Source organism: Capricornis sumatraensis, chromosome 4 (assembly GCF_032405125.1).
Source record: "Capricornis sumatraensis isolate serow.1 chromosome 4, serow.2, whole genome shotgun sequence".
In the NCBI taxonomy this organism is placed as follows: Eukaryota; Metazoa; Chordata; class Mammalia; order Artiodactyla; family Bovidae; genus Capricornis; species Capricornis sumatraensis.
The window spans coordinates 42,006,920-42,023,608 of record NC_091072.1 but is presented as its reverse complement, the minus strand read 5'-3'; the positions used below and the strand labels follow the sequence as shown (position 1 = coordinate 42,023,608).

The 16,689-nt window shown below is 38.8% G+C and overlaps 1 protein-coding gene across 1 annotated transcript in view; it reads right to left on the bottom strand.

Annotated features, from left to right (window-relative positions):
• The window catches only part of CSMD1 (CUB and Sushi multiple domains 1), a 1,675,023-nt gene that overhangs the window by 196,183 nt on the left and 1,462,151 nt on the right, over positions 1-16,689 (bottom strand). The gene's annotated exons all lie outside the window — the stretch shown is intronic.

The window sequence follows — 16,689 nt, the reverse complement described above, 5'->3', positions numbered from 1 at the left end:
AGGTGTTTAAAAACTCAATATTCAAAATAAAAGGAATCCAGATTGGAAAAGAAGTAAAACTCTCACTGTTTGCAGATGGCATGATCCTCTACATAGAAAACCCTAAAGACACCAAAAAATTATTAGCACTAATCAATGAATATAGCAGAGTCTCAGGATACAAAATTAGCACGCAGAAATCCCTTGCATTCCTATATACTGACAATAAGAAAACAGAAGGATAAATTAGGAAAACAATTCCATACACCATTGTGATGAAAAGAATAAAGCATTTAGGAATAAATCTACCTAAAGAAACAAAAGACCTATATATAGAAAACTATAAAACACTGATGAAAGAAATCAAAGAGGACACAAATAGATGGAGAAATATACTATGTTCATGGATCGGAAGAATCAATGAGTATACTACTCAAAGCAATCTATAGATTCAATGCAATCCTTATCAAGATACCAATGGTATTTTTCACAGAACTAGAACAAATAATTTCAAGATTTGTATGGAAATACAAAAAACCTTGAATAGCCAAAGCAATCTTGAGAAAGAAGAATGGAACTGGAGGAATCACTCTGCCTGACTTCAGACAATACTACAAAGCTACAGTCATCAAGACATTAGGGTACTGGCACAAAGACAGAAATATAGATCAATGGAACAAAATAGAAAGCCCAGAGATAAATTCATGCACCTATGGACACCTTATCTTTGACAAAGGAGGTAAGAATATACAATGGAGAAAAGACAATCTCTTTAGCAAGTGGTGGTGGGAAAACTGGTCAACCACTTGTAAAAGAATGAGACTAGAACACTGTCTAACATCATACACAAAAATAAACTCAAAATGGATTAAAGATCTAAATGTAAGACCAGAAGCTATAAAACTCCTAGAGGAAAACATAGGCAAAACACTCTAGCATAAATCACATCAGGATCCTCTATGACCCACCTCCCAAGTGAAAGTGAAGTCGCTCAGTTGTGTCTGACTCTTTGCGACCCCATGTACTGTAGCCCACCAGGCTCCTCTGCCCATGGGATTCTCTAGGCAAGAATACTGGAGTGAGTTGCCATTTCCTTCTCCAGGGGATCTTCCTGACCCAGGGATTGAACCCAGGTCTCCCACATTGCAGGCAGACGCTTTAACCTCTGAGCCACCAATGACCCACCTCCCAGAGTAATGGAAATAAAAGCAAAACTAAACAAATTGGACCTAATTACACTTGAAAGCTTTTCCAGAACAAAGGAAACTATAAGCAAGGTGAAAAGACAGCCTTCAGAATGGGAGAAACTGTGACTGCAGCCATGAAATTAAAAGACACTTACTCCTTGGAAGAAAAGTTATGACCAACCTAGATAGCATATTCAAAAGCAGAGACATTACTTTGCCAGCAAAGGTCTGTCTAGTCAAGGCTATGGTTTTTCCAGTGGTCATGCATGGATGTGAGAGTTGGACTGTGAAGAAAGCTGAGCACCGAAGAATTGATGCTTTTGAACTGTGGTGTTGGAGAAGACTCTTGAGAGTCCCTTGGATTGCAAGGAGATCCAACCAGTCCATTCTAAAGGAGATCAGCCCCGGGATTTCTTTGGAGTGAATGATGCTGAAGCTGAAACTCCAGTACTTTGGCCACCTCATGTGAAGAGTTGACTCATTGGAAAAGACTCTGATGCTGGGAGGGATTGGGGGCAGGAGGAGAAGGGGATGACAGAGGATGAGATGGCTGGATAGCATCATGGACTCGATGGACGTGAGTCTGAGTGAACTCCAGGAGTTGGTGATGGACAGGGAGGCCTGGCGTGCTGCAATTCATGGGGTTCCAAAGAGTCGGACACGACTGAGCGACTGAACTGAACTGAATAGCAAGTGAAGCAGCTGACAAAGAATTGATATCAAAAATATACAAGCATTAGTATACTGTATTGGTGTTTTTCTTTCTGGCTTACTTCACTCTGTATAATAGGCTCCAGTTTCATGTGGTGGATTCATGTTGATGTATGGCAAAACCAATACAATACTGTAAAGTAATTAACCTCCAATGAAAATAAATAAATTTATATTTAAAAAAGAGACAAATGGGATTACATCAAACTGAAAAACTTCTGTGTATCAAAAGTAACAATCAATAGGGCAAGGGTCAACCTATGCATTGAGAGAAAATGTTTGCAAACCATACATCTAATAATGATTGATATCCAGAGCATGCAAGGAACTTCTACAACTAAACAACAAAAAATCCTCATTTTAAAAAATGAACAAAAGATTTGAACAATTATCCAAAAATACAAGTGTGCATAACAAGCATATGAAAAGATGCTCAACATCAGTAATTATTGGAATAATGCAAACTTAAACCACAATGAGATATCATCTCACACTCATTAGGATGACTGTTAACAAAATAAAAGGAAAAAACAAGTGCTGGCAAGTTGTAAAGAAACTAGACCCCTTGTGTACTGTCAATGACAACAGAAAATGTTGTAGCAATTATTAAAAACAGTATGGAGCTTTCTCAGAAAACTGAAATATCATTAATGCATGGTCCAGCAACCCCACTTCTGGGTATATATGCAAAAGAGGTGAAATCAAGAGTACAGTGAGGCATTGTGTTTAAAAAGGCAGAGATAGTAAAACCTGAAGAAAATCATGGCTACAGTTCATGAGAATGTCAAGGTTTAGAGGAAGTAACATTTAAAAATGAAAAGATAAATAGATGCTCAAATTAGGATTTTTGAAACAATGTGTTCTTGCTGATTCCATAGCTGTTATGAAGTATTACATAATCCCATGGTGAAATGTAGTAAAAACCCTCCAGGAAAGGAAATTTTGCTTCATTTGCATTTATTACATGGCACATAAAGAATAGACAACACTGATATAGGAAATTCAATAGTTTAGGCAGTGGGAAATAGCCCTGTCTCATTTCATCTTCCAAAACTGCTTTGCTTCTTGACACTTGAAACTTTTCTCATCACTCACTTCATCCACTTACGTGACTGGTGTCCACTCCCCTGAGTCTACTGCCTTGATCAAAAGTCTGATAGGACTAAGGCTCTCATAAATGATTAGCTGCTGGCTGGCTAAGTCACAGAGCCACTAGTCATTACTTATTCCATTTCTTCCTTAGTTACCATGAAAAATTTGCGAGACTGGCTGTAGAATAGAGAATTCTTTCAAGTTTTAACATCCAAAGGATGAATTTGATAGAATAATGTCATGAATTTTAAGCTAGTAAGGAGACCCTGAAACCAAAGTAATGGTTAGAAAAATGGAATACTCATAATTTTCAAGTGACCACAATTTATCAATAAAGTCATATTTTTTTGCATGGGTGACTCTTCTGCAGTATGTTCTCTGTAAGAACAAATACTCTCTACACTCACCCAGTATTAAGGCATAGAGAATCCAAATGTGTATAGATAAAACCACTTCAAAAACTGATTAATACTTTCATGTCATTTTACTATATTTGGACTCAGAAACCCACTGTGACTCAACAATTTTGCCTGTCCATTCATAAACTCAGTTCACCTAAACAATATAGTATTTAATAAAAGTGAACACACTCAGACAGTAAGTAATCTATAAAATCATAATGAGGGTTGTGAGTTTGAGTTCACTCAGTCATGTCCAACTGTTTGTGACCTCATGGACTGCAGCACACCTGGAGATTCTCAAACTCATGTCCAACAAGTCAGTGATGCCTTCCAGCCATCTCATCCTCTGTCATCCCCTTTTCCTCCTGCCTTCAATCTTTTCCAGCATCAGAGTCTTTTCCAATGAATCAGTTCTTTGCATCAGGTGGCCAAAGTATTGGAGTCTCAGCTTCAGCATCAGTTCTTCCAATGAATACTCAGGACTGATTTCCTTTAGGACTGACTGGCTTGATCTGCTTGCAGTCCAAAGGACTCTCAAGAGTCTTCTCCAACACCACAGTTCAAAAGCATTGATTCTTTGGCACTCAGCTATGTTTATGGTCTAACTCTCACATGCATACATGACTACTGGAAAAACCATAGCTTTGACTAGATGGACCTTTGTTGGCAAAGTAATGTCTCTGCTTTTTAATATGCTTTCTAGATTGGTCATGGCTTTTTTTCCAGGGAACAAGTGTTTTTTCATTTCATGGCTTCAGTAACCATCTGCAGTGACTTTGGAGCCCAAGAAAGTAAAGTCTGTCACTGTTTACACTGTTTCTCCATCTATTTGGCATGGTGTTATGGTAGCAGATGCCATGATCTTCATTTTTTGAATGTTGAGTTTTAAGCTAGCTTTTTCACTCTCCTCTTTCACTTTCATCAAGAGGCTCTTCAGTTCTTCACTTTCTGCCCTAAGGGTGGTGTCACCTGCGTATCTGAGGTTCTTGATATTTCTCCTGGCAATCTTGATTTCTGCTTGTGCTTCATTCATCCAGCCCAGCATTTCACATGATGTACTCTGCATATAAGTTAAATAAGCAGGGTAACAATATGCAGCCTTGATGTACTCCTTTCCTGATATTGAACTAGTCTGTTGTTCCATGTCCAGTTCTAACTGTTTCTTCTTGACCTGTGTACAGATTTCTCAGGAGGCAGGTAAGGTAGTCTGGTATTCCCATCTCATGAAGAACTTTCCACAGTTTGTTGTGATCTACACAGTCAAAGGCTTTGACATAATCAATAAAGCAGAAGTTGATGTTTTTCTGGAACTTTTTCTATGATCCAACAGATGTTGGCAATTTGATCTCTGGTTCCTCTACCTTTTCTAAATCCAGCTTGAATATCTGGAAGCTCATGGTTCACATACTGTTGAATCCTGGCTTGGAGAATTTTGGAGGGTTGCTTCCTATTGTTAATCAAGCTCTTTGCCATTGTCATAAAAATGTAGTCACACAGTAGTCTTCAACTGCAAATATCTCAATCAGTTTTTTTTCCCCCATACGTTTGTGTGCAACCCCATATTGCAATTATTGAGGATTATGAGGAATAATGGAGATGGAAATGGCAGCCCATTCCAGTATTCTTGCCTGGGAAATCCAATGGACAGAGGAGCTTGGGGAGCTACAGTCCATGGGGTCACAAGTGTCAGACACGACTGAAGCAACTAAACCACCAAATTGAGAGGAAAAATCCTGCTATAAATGAGGTACATTTGCAAAAGACTCAGATAAGAAAATCAGCAATGCCAACAGCAAGTAATCCACAACTGAGCAAAAAGTACTTACAAAGGTCTACACGACTTTCATTTGCAAAGTTTATTAGCTCCACACTTTTAAATAGTCTTTACTCATAAAGTCACAAGATTCAATAAAAATCAAATGTTTTGAGCATTGATAAAAAATAACCATAAAAATCTATTTGCTTTCTCTATTTGTGGCTGCTAAGTCACTTCTGCTGCTGCTGCTGCTAAGTCGCTTCAGTCGTGTCCGACTCTGTGCGACCCCATAGACGGCAGCCCATCAGGCTCCCCCATCCCTGGGATTCTCCAGGCAAGAACAGTGGTGTGGGTTGCCATTTCCTTCTCCAATGCATGAAAATAAAAAGTGAAAGTGAAGCTGCTCAGTTGTGTCCAACTCTTCGTTACCCCATAGACTGCAGCCTACCTGGCTCCTGCAACCATCGGATTTTCCAGGCAAGAATACTGGAGGGGGGTGCCATTGCCTTCTCTTGCTTTCTCTATTACTCCTCACTTGAAAATAACTGGATGTACTTTCAGAAATCTGACTATGAGTGGGATGGATGGACCCCATGGAGAAGTCAGTATTTTGAGTCACCACATCTTCGCAAAAAGTACTCAGATCAAATACACTTTCAAGGCCAGACCCGAGGGCCTTATTTTGAGCTTGACCCAACTCTACATCCATCAGCATTGCTGACTCCTCTGAGCCAGAGAACTAAACTGATGACTCCTGTGACAATCACTTCTCCTGTGAGGATGCCAATTCTCCTGTCCCTGTCCAAGTGGGTCTCTACTCAACAACCTAGTTGATCTGTTTGAAAAATAAGTCAGATGATGTCACTTCCCTGACAGAAACAATTCAGTGTCTTCCAATTGTTTTCACAACAAAATCCTGGGCTGTGAGGTGGGGAATATTCTTCAACCGGCTCCCTCTTTCACTCTTGTTACCTGCCTCTCCTTCGACTGTTCCCAAGGCTCCCTCTGCAGTTGACATTTCTTCAGGAGTATAACAAGTGCTTTCCACCTGGGGTGCCCACTGATAGTTTCCTTTGGCTGAAATATGTTTCTGTAAGTTTTTTTGTCACTGAATGTTGGGTATTGTCTCATTCTTCCTTCAATAAGTATTTTTGGTCTAAGAGCATTGCAGTTACTTTGTACCTAAGAACTCTGTTCGTGTCAAGGTTCTGAACACAATCTACAACCATCACAGTGCTTTCTTGTATATCATGCTCCCATAACTAAAATGTACGTTCTGCATGAGCTGAGACCATACCTGATTGCCCCATGACACCATCTACAGAGGTTGGAGGACAGAGCAGGTATACAGGAGATGCTCCAACAACTGGGGATGAATGCAGTGATGCTCACCATTTATTTTAGGAAGGCAAGAATAGGGAAGGTGGAAAATTATCATCAAAAGGAGATGAAATCACAGCAAATGTGGACACTCTATGAAAACCATTCAAAATAGAAAACAATCAAACACAAAAATAGTCTCAAATGAGACACAACTGGGGGGTATGCACCAAATGACAACTTGAGTTCCAAAATCACTGTGGACACTGACAGCAGCCATGAAATTAAAAGATGCTTGCTCCTTGGAAGGAAAGTTACTAGAAACATACATAGCACATTAAAAAGCAGAGACATCACTTTGTTAACAGTCCATGTAGTCAAAGCTGTAGTTTTTCCAGTAGTCATGCATAGATCTGAAAGTTGGACCATAAAGAAGGCTGAGTGTTGAAGAATTGATGCTTTATAACTGTGGTTCTGAGCAGAAGACTCTTGAGAGACCCTTGGACTGCAAGGAGATCAAACCAGTCAATCTTAAAGGAAATCAATCCTGAATAGTCATTGGAAGGAGAGATGCTGAAGCTGAAGCTCCAACACTTCGGCCACCTTATGCAAAGAGCGACTCAATGGAAAAGATCCTGATGTTGGGAAAGATTGAGGGCAGGAGGAGAAGGGCATGACAGAGGATAAGATAGTTATATAGCCTCACTGTTCAATGGACCTGAGTTTGAGCAAACTCTAGGAAATAGTGAAGGACAAGGAAACCTGGCATTCTGCAGTCTATGGGGTTGTGAAGAGTCAGACATGACTTAGAGACTGAATAACAATAACAATTGGAAACCAAACTCCTTTTCATGTGGGCAACACTCTGAGTCACGGTCTGAACAAGTAGCAGCAGAATTTGTCTAATGATTGATGATTCTCTCAACAGAAACCAGAGACTAGCTGATAAATAGAGTTAATGATGAGACCCACCTCTGAAATCAGTGTGGGGACAGTAGGTGGTGGTCAGTAGAGCTTAAGATTAAGCTTCAGTTTTGTACACTCTACCCTTTCCTTCCCAAATCTGTTAATGCCTGAAATTCCAAAGACATATCCAAGGACAACTGGAAAACTGAATTTCGATCCCTTTATTTTAGAAGACATTTAACTAAATACCCCAGGGATTAAGTAATTAAATCACATCTTTCACTTAAATGTGATGCTTGGTAAAATGCCAAAATATCACTGTTAGTAGGAAAGTTTTAATCAGTTACCAGATTTTTGTGTGTGTTACTTTCAACCTCAAATAAAGTTAGGATTCTCCTGTCACCCAACAAAGGTCTGTTACTATTGAATGCCTAAAATAGTCTTGTAAGAGAGACCTCATGTTATCAGAAGGGGCTCTGGAGCTGTCTGGAGTGTTAGAAGTCAGGATATGCAAGACTTTAAACTTGCCCGTGGTTCTTGGTGCAGGGACCATGGTAGGAGATAAAGAAGACATGAATTGTCAGTTGGTGCTAATGATATCCATTTTAATAGGAGGTGGGAGTTGAGAGGGTGTCAGAATATATAGATCAACAAATGATTGACATACAGTTAAATACAAAAATGGGCTTAAACTGATATGATTAAGAAGATCAACTTATTACACAACTGAATGGGCATGGCTTACTGGACACCCACTCTGGTGGAGGGACAGAGCTGTCACCTCTGGGTGCACAGAATGAAATGCTCATAGATGCGCCCTGGGACATATGAGGTGTCATCTTGTGCAATGTGTCATTGGACTGTGATGTTTATTTACACTCACCAAGTTGAGAAACCTTATTAGTATTCTTAACGTAGTATTTAGAAGTGCCATTAAAATATGTATTATTATAATCAGCTAAACCCCAAAACAAAATTTTTTGTGTTTAAACAAATTTTTAAATGTATTAATATTAACAATTTGCATGTATATGTGAGGGTTATTGTAATCATAAAGGGCTACTTCAAGCTGTCAATATTCAACTATTCATCTTGCTAAAAATGTGAAGTCCTTTTCATTTCTAAAACTTAAGGCATTTTCCAGAAATTTTAATCATTAGATATTTCCTTTTGAGTGCCGGTTCTGAAATGAGTTCACAAAGGAAATGAGTGCACTGCTTACTTGATCACTACAAACAGGAGGAAAGTATTTTAAAAGAACATGCATTATAAACACAGCCTTAGTGATGATATTTTGTTGACCCAGAAATCAACGCAGTTTACTATATGACAGCCCACTCCAGTATTCTTGCCTGGAGAATCCCATGGACAGAAAAGTCTGGTGGGTGACAGTCCACAAGGTCGCAAAGAGTCAGACATGATTGAAGTGACTTAGCAAACACAGCACAGCATACTATGTTCTCACCATTATATCAAAAGTTGATACCTAATTGTCATATAAAGTTCACTCCTGAATTTTATGGAAAATCTTTTTTTGAAGACAACTTCAGTTGTAAACTATAAGTGCTTTATAGAATATGCAACAAAGAAGGCACTTATCTCTTTTAATTACTGTTTCTTTTTTAAATGATAATTAAATTCTATTTCTTCTTTTGCTTTTATTGCCATAAATCTGAAGCTAAATTTAGTGCCTAACAATAGCAATTACTTTAATCTCACTGGCTAATATATTTATGTATTTCTCTTCAGTTTGGTTGTCTTTTAAAATTTTTTTCTTTTAATAATTTCTTTGTTGTACATTACATATTTTTATCTTAAGTATTCTAAAGAACAGACAGATTATCTTTTTATAAAAATCTTGACAGTCTTATTTTTTATTCATCTAGGTATGTACACTTTGAGTGAGATGTTATAAAATCATGATCAGTTCAGTTCAGTTCAGTCGCCCAGTTGTGTCCGACTCTTTCCAACCCCATGAATCACAGCACGTCAGGCCTCCCTGTCTATCACCAGCTCCCGGAGTTCACTCAGACTCGCTTCCATCGAGTCAGTGATGCCATCCAGCCATCTCATCCTCTGTCGTCCTCTTCTCCTCCTGCCCCCAATCCCTCCCAGCATCAAAGTCATGATATATAATATTAATTTTCACTATACACATAACTACTAAGTATCTAAATACACATGAGAAGGACTTAATCATGCATAATACATTCTGAACTTGTACCTCAAAGAGTACTATGTTACAGTTAGTTCTAGGTCAATTTTTACTTGAGAAAAATTTGTCTGAACTAATATGATAGTAAAATATTTTATATTTATTTTATAATCATCATTTTAACTAATAACCATCAATACTGTTAACTTGCAAGCATCCCAAAATGTGAAAAAAATCTCCATTTGACTCTACCTTGTTAAGGATAAGCACTCATTTCAAACAAAGGAGGAGTCGTTATACTTACTCTTCTCTGAATTTTTGTTTTTTCATAATAACTACAAATCACTAATTCCAAATTCCCACCTTTTTTCAGAATAAATGTGCTACTACAATACTACTGTCTCTTTTTCTCTATCACATGAGGCTGTCATGGCCACAGCTTAGCTGTTCCAGGGTCTGGCCCATCTGTATACTGTCCTGTATCAAAGGGCCTTAGTCTGAGACATGGGAGATTAGCTTCCACATCGGAACACGTCCTCTGTTGCGCTACTGTTTAGAGAAGAATAGCTAACTTTTCGGCTCTGTAGGACATTTGAAATTCACACTGCACAGTAGCTTCTCTATTTCACTTGCCTTCCAGGGGTCAAATGTCATATCTCATAGACTCCAAAAGTATTTTGTTAACTCCAATGCGTTTCCCAATAATGAACATGAGAGGAAGAAGGTCTTTTGAGAAAGCTAGTACATAAAGAAAAGAAATTATTATGAAAATAATTCATAAATAGAATTATTTTGGTGCTGTTTAGACTCAGCACCACATATTAGCACTAAATAGGCTTGAATAATTGCAGTGGCCCCTCACTGGAGGTCAAATACACTCATTGGGTTTATGACATTAACTTGGCATAGGTGCCACTAGAAGAAGTCTTATATGGTTCCCTGTGGACCCAGAAATTATCTTCCAACTTAGCAAGATAGAGTGGTGAGTAAGCTCAGTCACAGTACTGGGTCTAATTTAATAAACAAGGTGTTAGTAATGTGAAGCATGATCATTCAACAAGCACTGCCATACGCACAAATCAGGATAAACAGTTTCTAATTCAAGCAATCTTCAATGGATAGTAATTCTCAACTAGATGAACTTATTCTAATAATATATTTATAATGTAAATATATATTAAATTTAATTCTATATAATTTATCAGTAAATATCTCTGTACTTTTTCACAGCTATGAAGAAACCTATTTTACTAACTTAAAGTTATGTGTATTATATGCTTAGTTTCTGAGACTGTAGGAGTGTGTGTGTGTGTCTTTATATGCTATTTGGCTCAGTTCAGTTCAGTCGCTCAGTCGTGTCCGACTCTTTGTGACCCCATGGACCACAGCACGCCAGGCCTCCTCTCCATCACCAACTCCCGGAGTTTACCCAAATCTTGTCCACTGAGTCAGTGATGCCATCCAACCATCTCATCCTCTGTCGTCTCCTTCTCTTCCTGCCTTCAATCTTTCCCAGCATCAGGGTCTTTGCAAATGAGTCAGCTCTTCACATCAGGTAGCCAAAGTATTGGAGTTTCAGCTTCAACATCAGTCCTTTCAATGAACACTTAGCTGATCTCCTTTAGGATGGACTGGTTAGATCTCCTTGCAGTCCAAGAGACTCTCAAGGGTCTTCTCCAACACCACAGTTCAAAAGCATCAATTCTTCGGCGCTCAGCTTTCTTTACAGCCCAACTCTCACATCCATACATGACTACTGGAAAAACCATAGCCTTAACTATGTGCCATTAGCAGGTATGTTTTGGTTTTTGTTGTTAAACAAGAAAGGATAATGAATATGTATTAGATAGACAGATTATACTTATAGATAGATGATTTTGTTTAAAATTGGTCATTCTAGAAAAACTTCTTCATGGTCAGTCTAAATATAATTTTAGTATTCATCTATCCTTGAAGTAGAGCAATTTTAACACCCACAAAAGGCTTCCATTTTTACCTTGGATATAGAAATATGTAAAATAAAATCTCAAGTCCACTTTAATAGTGAGAAAATTTAAACTACAAATCATAGCCATTGTTGAACTCATCAGGGAGCTGAGGTTTCAGGTACCCAGGTGACACCAGTTCCCAAGGATTAGTGCCTCCAAGGGGAGGCAGGACACATGAATGTCACTCACTGTGATGGATCACAGGAGAGAAAGGACCGACTCCCATAGGCAAGGATAGATTAGCTACCATCTTAGCAATGGCCAGTGTCCAGCTTGGGTCTCCGGCTGCTCAGGGTCCCAGACAGAGGGAGGTTCTGCCCTTCTGTCCTTGCACCTCTGCAGAGTAATTAAGAGAAACACTGGGAGCCTGGTAGAGCCTGGAATCAGCCTCTCCCTTATCACCTCTCACCACCACCAAATATCATTGTTTCTGTGGAAAAGGGCATGGAATCCCATGCATTTCCCCGAATTTTTCTCTTTTAGGAAAGAAAGTTAAACCACTTTCAGTAGCGAAAGCCTGTTCTCTCCAGGGCACAAGAAGAGAGGCACTGCATCTTGGAGAAAGGTATGTAGAGAAACTCTACATCTGGGGTGTAGCAGGAGAACCTGTGAGCTTAAGATCCTCTGTCAGTACCAAGACCATGGTCTTCTGACACTAGGGGACAGTCAGAAAATTCTCTTCAAATACCAGCCATAGGTAGAAGCTTACCACCTCAGGAGGGTGGGCAAGATTGCTGAGAACACCCTACCCCACCATGCACAGACTCTAAGGGTCTGACTCTGGCTGGGAGAGAACTACCTTGACAGCAGTGTAAGCTTAACGTGGAGTAACAAGCAACAGCATCTACTACTGGGGAGATACAGAAGTCTGGAAGGATACCATCTCTTTGGAAAAGGCATTTAGGGAAGATTGACACCTAAGGTTGGAATAATGACTGAGAAAAAGCCTCCAACTAGGACTTGGCAGTTGCAGCTCACCACTGAGGGCTCTGATGCTCTGAAAGTAACCATAGCAACAAGAGAGCGCAAACCCATGGAAACACCTGATTCAACAGGCTTACCTAAGTGGCGCCCATTCCTAGCACAAATATTAATGGCATCACTGAGTCAATGGACATGTGTTTGAGCAGAGTCAAGGAGATAGTCAATGACAGAGGAGTCTGTCGTGCTGCAATCACAAAGAGTCAGACATGACTTAGCAACTGAACAACAATAAGGTAGGGTTCTACTCATGGTGCCCATCTTTAATAAAGGATTAAAAAAAACCACTTTGTCTAGAGATAAAGTAGTAAGACTTTGCACAGTCATATAGTGGAATAATGGACAGATATACCGAATGTAAAAATATGTTAAAACGTCTAGTGGACAAGATAGCATTCATGAAGAGATGGAGGAATTATGACAGAGAGAATAATTATATGGCAAGTGGAAATTCAAGGGGGAAAGCGCAATGTCTGAGACGAAGAATTATTTCAGTGGACTCATTAGCAGACTTAACATAGCCAAGGAAAGACTCAGAGAATCAAAGGTTAATAGCAACTACCAAAACTAGAACACACAGAGTGTGAATAAAACAGAACTGCATCCAAGAATTGTAATAAAATATCCACATGTCCAATAGACATGTGAATAGAGTCCCCCCCCTAAAAATAAGGAAAAGAGAATGGGGGAAGGAAAGATTTGTCATGATAATGGTCAAGACTTTTTCATAAATATTATAATGGAAGACATTAAACCTTAGATCCAAGTATGCAAGAGTTGCTGAACAGGATGAATATCAAGTGTGCACACACACGTGCGTGTGCACACACACACCTAGACACACCATCATCTAGCTGATGAAAATAAAAGATAAAGAGAAATTTGTAAAGGAAGCCAGAAAACAGGGACGAATACACTGCCAAAAGAATTACAGCTTACTTCTCATCACAAACTAAACAATGAGAAGACAATGAAGTGGCGTATTTTACATGTGCGAGTGTGTCATGTGCTAAGTTGTGTCTGCCTCTTTGTGACCCCGTGGACTGTAGCCCACCAGGCTCCTCTGTCCATGGAATTCTCCCAACAAGAATACTGGAATGGGTTGCTATTTCCTCCTTCAAGGGATCTTCCTGATGCAGGGATTGAACCTTTGTCTCTGCACTGGTAGGCAGATTCTTTACCATTTAGCCACCAGGAAAGCCCTATTTTTTAACATACTGAAAAATAACTTCTGACTCAGATTTCCAAACCCAGCCAAAATATCTTTCAAAAAATGAAGGTAAAATGATGGCTTTCTCAGAAAAACAATAGCTGGGAAAATTCATTGTCAGCAGACCTGCCCTATAAGAAGGATTGAAGGAAGTTCTTTAGACAGAAAAATCATTAAATGGAAACTTGAATTCACTCAAAGAAATAAAGAGCTCCATAGATGCTAAAAATAAGGTAAATAGAAAACCTTTATTTTCTTATTTTATTCACTATGAAAGATCAATATTTAAAGCAAAAAAGTAGAAAAATATTTGTAGGTTTTATAATATGCAAAAATAAAATGTAAAACAACAATAACATGAATGATGGATAGAAGAAATTAGAAGTACAAGTTTGTAAGTTTCACTAGACACAAGGTAAAACCATATTATTTGAAGGTAAGATGTGTTATATTAAAGAATATATTTTAAACTTGTCTAGCGAGAATCTTAACGTTTTTAAGACTTTCCTCTAATAAGACCATAGTGGAGGTAAATTGGAACTTAAATAAAAGGTTCAATTAAACAAAACACTATCAGAAAAAGAGGGAAAAAATCAATAAAATACAAATAGTATCAGTAGCAACACTCCATCAGGGTTTGGGTGTTTAATCTTATTTGTCCTCTTCCCAATAAAAGTGTTTGCTTTTTGTTTGAAAAATCCCTGTCAGTGTTCATTTGGAATTATGGACTGTTATGATTAACAGGGGGCTTCTCTGTCGGCTCAGTGCTAAATAGTCTGCCCACACTGCAGGAGCCGCAGGAGACTTGGGTTCGATCTGTGAGTTGGGAAGATCCCCTAGAGAAGAAAATGGCAACCTGCTCCATGATTCTTGCCTGGAGAATCCCATGGATAGAAGAGCCTGGCGGGCTATAGTTCATAGGGTTTCAAAGAGTCGACGTGACTAAAGCGACGTGCACACATGCACCTAATTAACAGCATCTGGCCTTCACTTTCATGCGAGAAACTCAGATGGAAGCAGGGGTGGACTTGCTGTAACAGCTCAGGTTTTAGGATCCGACCAACTGCATCTCCAGAGTCCCAGGCCCCTTTCTCTTCCACACACGATTCAGCAACTAGTGACAGGTGGTGTCTCCCTTAGTACAGAAGGGTGGTCTGTGTGCTCTTTCTGATTGGACGGTTGTGATTCTTGGGCAGGTGCTCATTTGTGATGAAACACATCTGTGTCTACGCGTGTTCCTTCTGTAAGTCTTAGCAGTCTGACTCTGACCTGAGCAGGCTAAACGCATGAGTGACTCTGTTTCTTCTCCTTAAGGGCCTAGTGTTACTCGCTCAGTCATGACTGACTCTTTAAGATCCCATGGGCTGTTGCCCACCAGGCTCCTCTGTCCATGGGATTTTCCAGGCAAGAACACTGGGGTGAGTAGCCATGTCCTTCTCCAGGGGATCTTCCTAACCCAGGTCTCCTGCATTGCAGGCAGATTCTTTACCATCTAAGCCACAGAGAAGCCCTTTTAAAACCTAAGCATACCTCAAAAATGGAGTTATTTTGAGGAGAATTGAATAAATAGCTGTAACATGTTTATGGCAAGACCAGGAACAGAGCTTGTTGCTGTTTTTACTCTTATTTCATGGGTATATATTTTAGTGAAAAATCTGAATTGAAAGATGTGCAGACTGGAAATAAACAATTTAAGGTAGATGTAAAAATCTGTTAATGGATATATATGGCTAGGTCCCTTTGCTGTCCACCTGAAACTATCACAGCGTTGCTAACCAGCTATATACTCCAGTATAAAATTTAAAACAAAATTAAAAAGAAAGGGCCAGAGAGCAAAAAAAAAAAAAAACATGTTAGAAGGTTATGAATATTAGACAGTTTTTGACAACTTACTTCAACAATCCTTATTTGTTTGGTGTTCACCTTGATAAGATTAATTCTACAAACACTTTGTATAATCCAAATTTTACACTGACACACAGAGTTAGAACAGAGAAATGCCTGCCTCGAAACACAGAAGATAATGGCATGATCCTCAGAGTACTATCAGTGTCCGAAAACAACGACTCAGTAAAGAAACTCACAGACGAAAACACAGCATTCTGTGTGGCCAAGTGAAAAAATAAATAGATTAAGTAATGAAACAAGGCCTTAGATCCTTGAACAAGATTAATTTCAGTAAGCAATGCATTCATCTTTCTTTTAATGAATTTAATTGAGAATAAGATGAAATGCAGGTGATTACTATTAACATATTGTTGGAGCTGAGGTATGTGTGAGTCATGGATATTTCACGGTAATTGTAGACTAATTATTTCAGTAGCTCCTCTTTCTATAAGGAGTGAATGAAGAGTCAGAAGCCACAAGATCACTTTGAGAGGAAGAGATGGGCACATTGATCAAATCTAATGCTGCTAAAAGTATTAGTGAATTTACTGACACTATCATAAATAAGGTTTATAGTTTCCTATCTACAGATGTTCACCATATGTATCAAAGTAGTGATTTTTCCAGACATATTCTACAATAAATAACATCCACAGTATCATTTTACGCTGACACTAATGCAGTCCCATTCAAATAAATTGAAATAAACTTGCATACAAATGCCGGTAATAAGTAAGGAAATTCAACTGGAATGCAAAGCAGCCCTGTGGTTTGTGTCTGGTTCAGAATATTTATCATCAGCTGGAAATCTGATCATTCAAATACATGCATGCATTTACATCCCAGCAAACTGTTTATCTCAATTCAAAGGATCACTTATTAAAGCTTATCCATGTATTTGATTATTTGCAACTGCTTATTAAATGAGATGAATATCAACATTAAGCATTTTTAGTGCTTGAAAACACGTTCTAAAATAAACTTCACTCTCATTGGAAATTCTGATTTTGCTTTTACAAGGTTTACCTGCATAATCAAACGTCAAAGTGGATTTGTGAGTCTGACCTTTGCCATCCCATTTATCAGACTATTAACTCAGTCTCACATCCATTTTTT